The sequence below is a fragment of the Zeus faber genome (genome assembly GCF_960531495.2).
Source record: "Zeus faber genome assembly, chromosome: 13".
In the NCBI taxonomy this organism is placed as follows: domain Eukaryota; kingdom Metazoa; phylum Chordata; class Actinopteri; order Zeiformes; family Zeidae; genus Zeus; species Zeus faber.
This window is the reverse complement of record NC_137198.1, coordinates 177,832-187,500: the sequence shown is the minus strand read 5'-3', so window position 1 is coordinate 187,500 and position 9,669 is coordinate 177,832.

Here is a 9,669-nt window from a genome sequence, read left to right as displayed (position 1 = left end):
CATCCTGGAAGCTGCCAAGAACAGCAGCACCCAAGCCTTCCTGTAGATGATCCGAAACTTAGACAAGTTAGAGAAAAATCTTCACAATTAGGTATGTGTAATAAATAAAGAAATTGTGAATTTTCCATTCAATTATAATACTAGTGCTGTCCAATACTTGTACCTACAATACCTGTCTAATACTTGTTTTAATGCTCATTCTTATCAGAATTTCAGGATAGCCACCTGTCACCAGCCCTTTCTCTGCTGCGCTTGCATTCTGGAGCACAACACAACTTCACTGAATATTCTCTGTTGCAACAAAGTGACTTGGGATTTGCTCCTTTAAGGTAAATGAAACACTCGATCCCAGTAACAGCTATTAATACATTATTTTTAATAAAGCGGCTAAACCTGTGCCGTGTAAACCTCACAAGGCAAATAACACAAACGTTGTTCTCACCAACGGTTTCACTTGCTGTTACTGAACATTTCTGAAAACATAGCAAATTAATGGGATCCATCATATGAGATACTAATATTCTTTCTAATGTTATCTTGTACCTTCACATGTGAAAGATTGCACAGTAATGTATACAAAGATTGTATAGAGCTACAACTCTATACAATCCAGATCAGCAACCAAGAGTTTAGCTACAACAATAAAACTGATAAAAGTCAATATTAGTTGTAGTGCTTGACTTGCAAAGTGCTTTGATTGGTTTTGTGAAGTAGATATATGTACCCCTTTATAAACATTTCTATAAGTGAGTGGAGGCGGTGCAAGCCTATTTACCAGAAGGAATTGACGTCAACATTGTATTTTTTACCTTGTTCCTTTGATGTACCTGCATATATCTGTGTCTGAATGAGATTGGAAATGAGAACAACGTGCCAATATCACTGTTCAATTTGTTGTTCGAGTGTTCATTAACCCTGTGGATGCCCCGGTTTTAATATTGCAACATTCACACAGAACTCTCTGTACATATTATTTATGTTATATCTATATTTACATGCTCAATGGGTCTCAATTGTTTATCCTAGCAATCCCATTGGATAATGTGTTCATAGATCTGGGAATTTGATCCTGAACTCACACATTATCCATCTTTCCTCTGAGCTCACTTACTGTTTTGGGCTTTATAGGTTTAATGTTAGATTAAGAAAAAAATGAAATTGTCAAATGTTCTTTTTTCCCGCAGAGTTTCTCCAGACATTTCTGTTGCATCAGAGAAGTTTCAAAACTTAACCCAGGACCCCTCCCTGTCCCAGCACCCTATAGCGCAGATGACAGTCCTGTCAAAGGATGGCTCAAGCAGCAGTTGCTGCTCCCTCTCCCAGCACAGTATGTCACCAGGGGATGAGAGCAGACAGACAGATGGGGTCCGTTCTAGACTGACTCCCACTGCCTTTGACCGGCCGCTCTCCGGCGGTTCCAGAGAAGGAACAGGGAATGAGCCACTGCATGGTCAGTCTGTAAGCAACCCTCCGGACAGGCAAGTGGGAGAGGCCTCAGAATATGATGCTGCATCACTTCTCAGTGGGGGTGTTCCTGCCCGACAGCTGCTGAGGCTGCTGCAAAAAGACGTGAGCATGCGGGATAGCAGCAGCAGTGCAGAGTCCTCTGCGTTGGAGGCCTCGCTGAGGAGGGCAGCACCTCTGGTTGGGGAGACTAAAAGTACTGATGTTTCTGAAATAAACACAGAGTCCTGTGCGGCAAGAAGAGAACGTCTACCAGGTGACATTTTGGATTCTCAACAGCAGACACAAGCGCTAATGGGAGAATCTCACCCCAGAAAATCAGATGTCCAGTCATCCCAGGTCGCTAATATTACAATAGGTTTCCGCAGCACGCTGCCTGATGATAGCACTGAAGAGCTACACAGGCAGCTCCTCTCTGAGGTAGAACGCCATAGTAGCTGTGAAGTTGGATCAAAATCACCAGTGCAGGCAACCAAACAGTACCGCAACCTCAATCTCACCAAAACGCCCCAATGGGAGCCAGCTACGACCAGAGGGATCCTTACTGGTGTGTATGACACAGGGCCACGTTTTCTAGCGGGCTCTGGCGCTGAGTGGGGGTCCAGCAGGGAGGGGGAGCTCTGGTGTGCAGCGAATCACACAGGAATCGACGGGTCTTACTTGGGATTCCTCCCACAGTCCCAGTCCACTCCGGGTGTTTTCAATGCACCAGCCCAGTCCGGTGTCATGGCTCCATCAGAGCAACTTCCTACCATAGTGTCCAAACTCCCAGCTGAATCAAGCTCAAAAGCCTCCATGATGCCTGCTGTGGCAACGGCTGACATTGCTGGTACTGATTCAGATGTCTGTCCCCCAAGCAGTCCGGCTCCCGGTCAGCAAGAAATGGGCTCTGAAAATGTCCAGGCTTTGCCAAGTCTAAACTACATGCAAAAGGTAGACGCCTGGAGGGCCAACCAGAGCTTGAGCAAGACCTCGCTTTTTGACAATCTGGCTCCTCAAGGCTTTTCTGGCGTGTCTCCTAAAAAACAAGCCTTGGACGCCATATCCGACTCCCTCAATCGCATTATAAGTCAGCAGGTAGAGACTAAACTGCAGGACCAAACTTCTAGTGCCACCAACCAGGCCGTCACACGAGGCCCTGTAGTGACCCACTCCAGCTCCTCCTCCCTTAGACGTCACCTAACAGTGGGGAGCATGCCGATTGACAAGGACACTGGCTTCCCAGCATGCCCCTCAGACTCCCCTCTGGGCAGGTCCCAGTCCCACTCTTCTCTCAGTACCGTTGTCACGTCTGTCCAACTAGCCCAGCTGACAGAAGCACCAGTGGAGCAAGACAACAGTCAGCCTCAGGGGGGCGCCCACCAGCAGCCCAGCACTGTGGCCCAGCCCACGCTTCTCATGAGCCCGGGTCGGTTCAGCGATGTGTCGTTGGACATAATCACGAGCGGAACGTTCTCAAACTCCCAGGACTGTTGTGGCAGTGTACAAAAACCTGGAGCTTCTGTCGGAGCCTCCTCTGTCGTCAGCTTAGAGGTGGATAACTACGCCCCCTATTGGAGCTCCAAGCTATCCTTGCCGCCCCCTCCGGCCAAGCCACGAGAACTAAACATTGAAGAAAGGATTCCGGTAATTTTCCCAATACAGGTCACTATTAGATGCTGGATTTTGATGGAATGGAAAAATTGATCGTTTTGAAATACTATATAACTTTTTGAGTTTTATGGATTTAAGTGAATATATCAAATATAAAACATTCCAGTAATTATGGGGTTATAGGGTTGACTTTTTGGAATAAATACAAGTGACCATTTGATCAGTGCAGATGTATCTATCCAGAGATTTAACTTTTCACATTTCCGCACCTTTTTTGACACAATTTGCCTCTTTTTTTCATGCAGTTGTATCTTCATAACCTGGGTATTGATCAGTCGCCCTCCACAATATTGACGCCGTTTGCGCCCAGCGGGCCCATCAGAGAACCTGAATTCTCTCCGTCGGATCTGTGTACAATCAAGGGATCCGAAGGGACCCCAACAAAGAGCACTCAACCCTCTGAAGGTAACTCATCAGAGAGCTTATTATCCAAATGAATAAAACATAATTGAAGTTGAAGCGATTTCTTTATTTTGATGGTATTTTAGTTGAATAGAATATAAGTACAGCATTTTTCACATTCACTTTTTATCAATTTATTTTCTTCATTATTATTTCATTTCCTCAGACGACAGTCCCCAGAAGGGAGCATTTTCCAGATCCAGCTTGCTGTCGATGGATTCCAGTATGTCCATACCGCTGAGCATAGACAGTCTGTATCCACCACTGTCCTTCTCGGAACACCCCAGAGCTTCTCCTTCACAGGGACCAGCTGTTAGCCGGAGCAGCCTGGAGGTTGCGGCCATCTCTCTCCCCTCAGACCTCTCCCCTCATCTCCTCTCATTCCAGCCCAATCAGAACCCGCAGAGGGAAGGCTGTGCAAGCAGTAGCCGCGTCGCCATACAGCTCAGTGACAGGTCTGAATCTAGCAGCACTGAAGATTCCTTCGTAGGCACCCAAACCGTGCAGCAAATCCATCAACTTCTGGGCAAGGATGAACATTCGCCTGCAGTCTCATCTTCATCACCGTCCACCTTAGCAGCATCTCATCTGCACTCTGACGACAACATCCTTGTCTCTCTGAGGATGAGAACAGGTGGATTCCAGGACTCACCTTATCACTTGGGGGGTCCTGGAAGCCCCTCCCCGCTGTTGTGGGCCAGATCCTCCTCAGACTCCATGCTGACATCAGGGAGACAGAGACAAAGCTCTGTTGGCCATGAGAGTGCAACGTTGCCTGGGAGACCCGAAAATCCATCAACACAAGGCCTCACTTTCCCACTCACTGCAGCTACGCACACAAGGCCGCAAGACGACTGGGAGTGGCAAGGGTTGGCGTCCCCCCTCTCCATGTCCAAATCGGCGCGGCGAGCGGAACCTGAGGGCTGCAGCGCCGCGGCCTCCAACAACACCGCCCCGGCGCAGACGGTAAAGACACCTGCTCCCGTTGTAAGCGTGCCTCAGCCAGCCCCAGGCCCTGGAGATGCTGGGAGCATGCCAGAGGAGGAGGCTGGAAGCCCACCACTAGGATCTGCAGGAAGCATTGTCTTCTCGCCCCCACCAGGCGAACATGAACAGGGGGCGATGAGCGACAGGAGCAGTGGGAGCTCGCTGACTGCCAGAGTGGCTAAGCTGCTGCAGAGCGACTCTTCAGGCACCGTGGTGTCTGGCACCACCAGCACTGTGGACAAGGAGGAGAACCAGGCCAGAGGTGCTTCATTTTTTAAAGTAGCTTGTCTTAAATATTCAATAGGATTTTTAATGTACTATTTTCAGGATTAGAAATACTAGAAATAGAAATTTCTTGTGTGTGAATGTCTTATGGAAACACCAATGGTCATCCCCAAATTATTCATATCGAGGTATTTATTTAATGTCATGGTATTTTTGTCAATATCGCCCAGTCCTAGTTTGAAATGTTCTTGCTATTTGAACACGCCTTTCTAAAATGCATAGAGCAAGCAATGATGCCATAAGGACAAATCATTGTACTGATCATTGATGGCAAATAAATGAAAAAATCCATTAGTTCAAAAATACATTTGCGTACATCCTAAAAGGGATTATTTCACCCGGATATGCCCTGGGTAGGTGATAATTTATTGTCTGTCAAATATTAACACCCTGCAATTTCCCATTTTCTCCGTAACTCTGCCTTTATCTCCCAACTGAGTGGCTGCACTGAGTGATGTTATCTTAACCAGTGAGAGCTAACGTTGGTCTTGCAGAGTGGATCAAGATGAAGTTGTCCAGGCAGAAGTGTGAGCCTCTGCAGCTGGATGCAGAGGACAGGAGGCGGATTGAGGAGATCAAGAGAGAGCTTCTTCTGAAACAGTCCGTACTGTTAACCCACAACACTCAGAACAAACACACCATACTGGTATATATTGGCACTTATAATTACAAGTCAGTGTAAATGAAAAATGTGAGATAATTTAAATTCTGTTGTTTTTTTTTCTATAATTATTCAATGTCTGCCTCTTGTCTTTGGACTGTATAGCTCTCATACTGAAGGTAAACATTAATGAGTGTGTTTCTCAGACGCATGGTGTGCTCAATTGTTTCTTAAAGGCATGTAGTGTTGTTTTGAATCTATTCATTGTTGAGGCCTTTCATCTCTCTTTACCAATGCCTGTTCCATATAACCATATAAATATAGCTGGGACCTTGACAACTACTGAATGAAAGTTTGACCGGCTCTAGTCACATTATAGGTTACAGTCACAAGTAGCTGCTGTGTGTTTAGAAAGAATACTTTCTTTGTTTACATTTCATTGACTTCTATCGCTTTCACAAACCAGGTCCAGAAGTATACTTTTGGAGGACATATTAAAATAGTTTGATACAACTATTAAAGAAATGGGTGACACAGTGCAATATAGACAAAGGGTTCTCAAACTGTTGTCTTCCCTAGCGGTGTAAATTCCTCTTTGTCACACATGGGCCGGGGAGGGTTGCTGGGTTACTGCTTTAGAAGGGTTACTGGGTTACTGCTATTGCTTCTCCTTTCAGAGCCGGGCGAGCACGGATACAGAGAGCAGTGCTGTGTCCAGCCTGGGTGTCCTGGGGGCCCGGCCTGGCCACCCCCACCCCCACCAGCAGCAGCAGCTAGCAGAGAGTTCCTCCGCCCTCCCTGAGCCTGGTTGCCAGCTTCCCAGCGGCCCCGCTCAGGACCTGGAGGCTCGAGTGCGGGAGATCATAGTCAAGGAGGAAGCCATCCCCCCAAGGGAGAACACCTCGGCTCTCAGCTCCATCACAATATCCACCCGTCGGCGCTCCACCTCACGTTCTCCCTCCCCCTCCTCAGCGCCCCCACTCAACTCTGGTCCGGAGCCTCGCCGTCTGACTCCCCTCTCCACGGCTGATCTAGATGGGGACAATGACCCTATAGAGCCAGCGTCCATATTGGAATGTAACAGCGGTCTGTCTACAAGAGAGGGAGCAGTGGGGGGTCAGCAGGGACAGCGCCCCACAACCTCAAAGAGCCAGACGGATGAACTAGGGAAGAGGCGGGACCGCCAGGACTCCTTGCCACCTCCGTTCAGCTCTGTCTCCGCTTTCACTCAAATAGTAGACGGAGTCCCGTATAGGTTCACCGCCGACCCCCCGACCAGCTCCGGTCACATCTCCCACATACACCTCTGCCTGTCCCCGCCAAAAGCTGCCATCGTCCAGCGGCCACCTTCCAGAGAATTTGTCCCCCTACGACGCTTGTCTCCCGCTGCCATAAGTCCGGACAAGGGCCTCGACATGTCCAGTCCGGTCGAGAAGCATGACACAAGGGAGCCGACGAGAAGACAGGAAGTTCCACACCGAGTAGACACTTCCATGTTGTTTAAAACTGCCATCCCCGAGTGTGCAAGGAGCTCTGCAGCTCTCCTGCAGTTGGTCACGCCTCAGAGGCTTCCGGTCTCACCGAGGCCTCTCACGGTTCACACGCCAGGTAGGCGCTTTGTAAACGGTACCAAAGAGGTTGCTGGAAAGCAAGGCCTGTATGCTTGAATAGTTTTAGTGCAGTTGTGGCCTGGTGCAAGTACAGGAGGAAATTAAACATTAAATAGGAAACATTTTTGAGATCATTTTTTGACAAGTTTTTCCCTATGCTTTCTCAGTTCTGTTTGAGTGCCGATAGGGCTAGAGGGAAAGTGAAATCTGTCTAAAATGTAATTTTGCCACAGTTACCAATGTAAAAACAAGAAAGTGCAGACAATCATCTTTGACAGATAAATTGCAAAAGATCACCTTATATACAGTACATGTAGAAATGGCCTATTCACCTGAATTTTAGAACTGGCTGCCTAATCTTTTAAAAATGATAAATGGTTGGAATTATTTTCTTTCCTTTTCGAAGACCTATTGCCAGGTACATTTTGGAATGATATAGGTGGGATGATATAGCATTGCTTAAGGTGGAAAGTTAAGGAACAATTAAATTTACTTTACTTTTATACAGCAAATGTTATAAGTGTTCCTGTAGGGGTTTGCTGAAGGTAATGAGGAGACTTGGACAGAAGTGATCATAGATCAGATCTATGCCAGAATTGCTGGTCACAAAACTGCATATCATCATAACACTGACTATGTTCTTTCAGAAGTCACATCGATGTAGTTCCTATGGTTGCCATGCAGTAATAGGTATCTAACTTAACTTCTCTGGTATGTTTTCCTTTCTTGTGCAGCAATCCCTGTCCTCTTGCCATATAAACCTCATGGCAGTAAAGAGCTTTTCTATTTGCCTCAGACAGAGCTCTCCTCTGCCAGCCAATCAGACACCACAATAGAAAGCACCCACCCAGGTAGGCTATGCCCATTCACAACTTCCATCCACCCATCCATCCATTTTCCACCGCTTATCCAGGTCCAGGGCCAGGTTGCGGTGGCAACAGCCCCCCTTCTCCCCGGCAATATTTTCCAGTTCCTCCTGGGGGACCCCGAAGCATTCCCAGTCCAGCTGGGATATATAATCCCTCCAGTGCGTTCTGGGTCTACCCCGTGGTCTCCTACCAGTTGGATGTGCCTGGAAAAAAGGGAAGGCGCCCAGGAGGCATCCTGGTAAATTGAGAGCTTTGCCTTCTGGCTCAGCTCCCTCTTTACCACAACGGTCCGGTACAACGCCCGCATCACTGCTGATGCCGCACTGATCCGCCTATCCATCTCACAAACCATTTTCCCCTCACTCGTGTACAAGATCCCAAGATACTTCACTTGGGGCAGCAACTTGCTCCCAACCCAGAGGGAGAAATCCACCGTTTTCTGGCAGAGAACCATGGCCTCAGACTTGGAGGTGCTGACACTCATCCCGACCGCTTCACACTCAGCTGCAATCCGCCCTAGTGCGTACTGGAGGTCACGGTCTGATGAAGCCAACAAAACCACGTCATCTGCAAAAAAGCAGAGATGCAATTCTGAGGTTCCCAAACCGGACTCTCTCCTCACCTCGGCTGCGCATTGAGATCCCGTCCATGAATATCACAAACAGAATTGGGGACAAGGGGCAACCTTGGCTGAGTCCAACACCCACTGAGAACGTGTTTGACTTTGTGCCGAGAATGCGAACACAGCTTTTACATTGGTTGTACAAGGCCCGGATGGCTCGTCCCAACGGCCCCGGTACCCCATACTCCCTCAGTATCCACCACAGGATCCCCCGAGGGACACGGTTGAAAGCCTTCCCCAGGTCCATAAAACACATGTATACTGGATGGGCAAACTCCAACGACCCCCCCCCCAGCAACCCTGCAAGGGTAAAGAGCTGGTCCACTGTTCCACGTCCAGGACGGAATCCGCATTGCTCCTCGTGAATCTGAGCTTCGACAATCGGCCGGAGCCTCCTTTCCAGCACCCTGGAGTAAACTTTCCCGGGGGAGGCTAAGCAGTGTGATACCCCTATAACTGGAGCACACCCTCCGGTCCCCCTTTTTAAAAATGGGAACCACCACCCCGATCTGCCACTCCACAGGTACTGTACCTGAGATCCAGAAGAAGAACAATCTTTAATCATCACACAACACACCACACTACAACACATGCACGCACACACATGCTTTGGATGGGGGCTGGTGAAATGAGGCCTCTGCGTTTAACCCATCCTGGCTTTGTCCTTCCTCCGGGGGCACAGCCAGGAGCAGTGGGCAGCATACATGGACACGCCAGGGGACCAGGTGATAAGTGTCCATCGCTGGTCAGACCATGATGTGTACATGTTTTTGGGGGGGGTCCTTACTGACGTTAGGTGGAGGAAACCCCATGTGAGCACGGGGAGAACATGCAAACTCCACACAGAAAGGCCCCTAATTGCGAGATAACCCACCGGAGCACGGTGCCAACAGCACCCCAGGCGGGAATCGAACCCAGGACCTTCGTGCTGTGAGGCAGCAGTGCAATGCACTGCAATGCACTGCAATGCACTGCGCCACCGTGCCAGAAGCCCTCAGCTTCTGACTGCCTTAGTGACCTCTGCCAGGCATATGGACGAGACTTACCCCGAGTCTTCAGACTCTGCCTCTTCCCCCGAGGACGTATTGATCGGGTTCAGGAGTTCCTCAAAGTGCTCTTTCCACCGCCTGACAATATCCCCAGTCCGGGTCACAGTTCTCCACCCCGGATGAACAC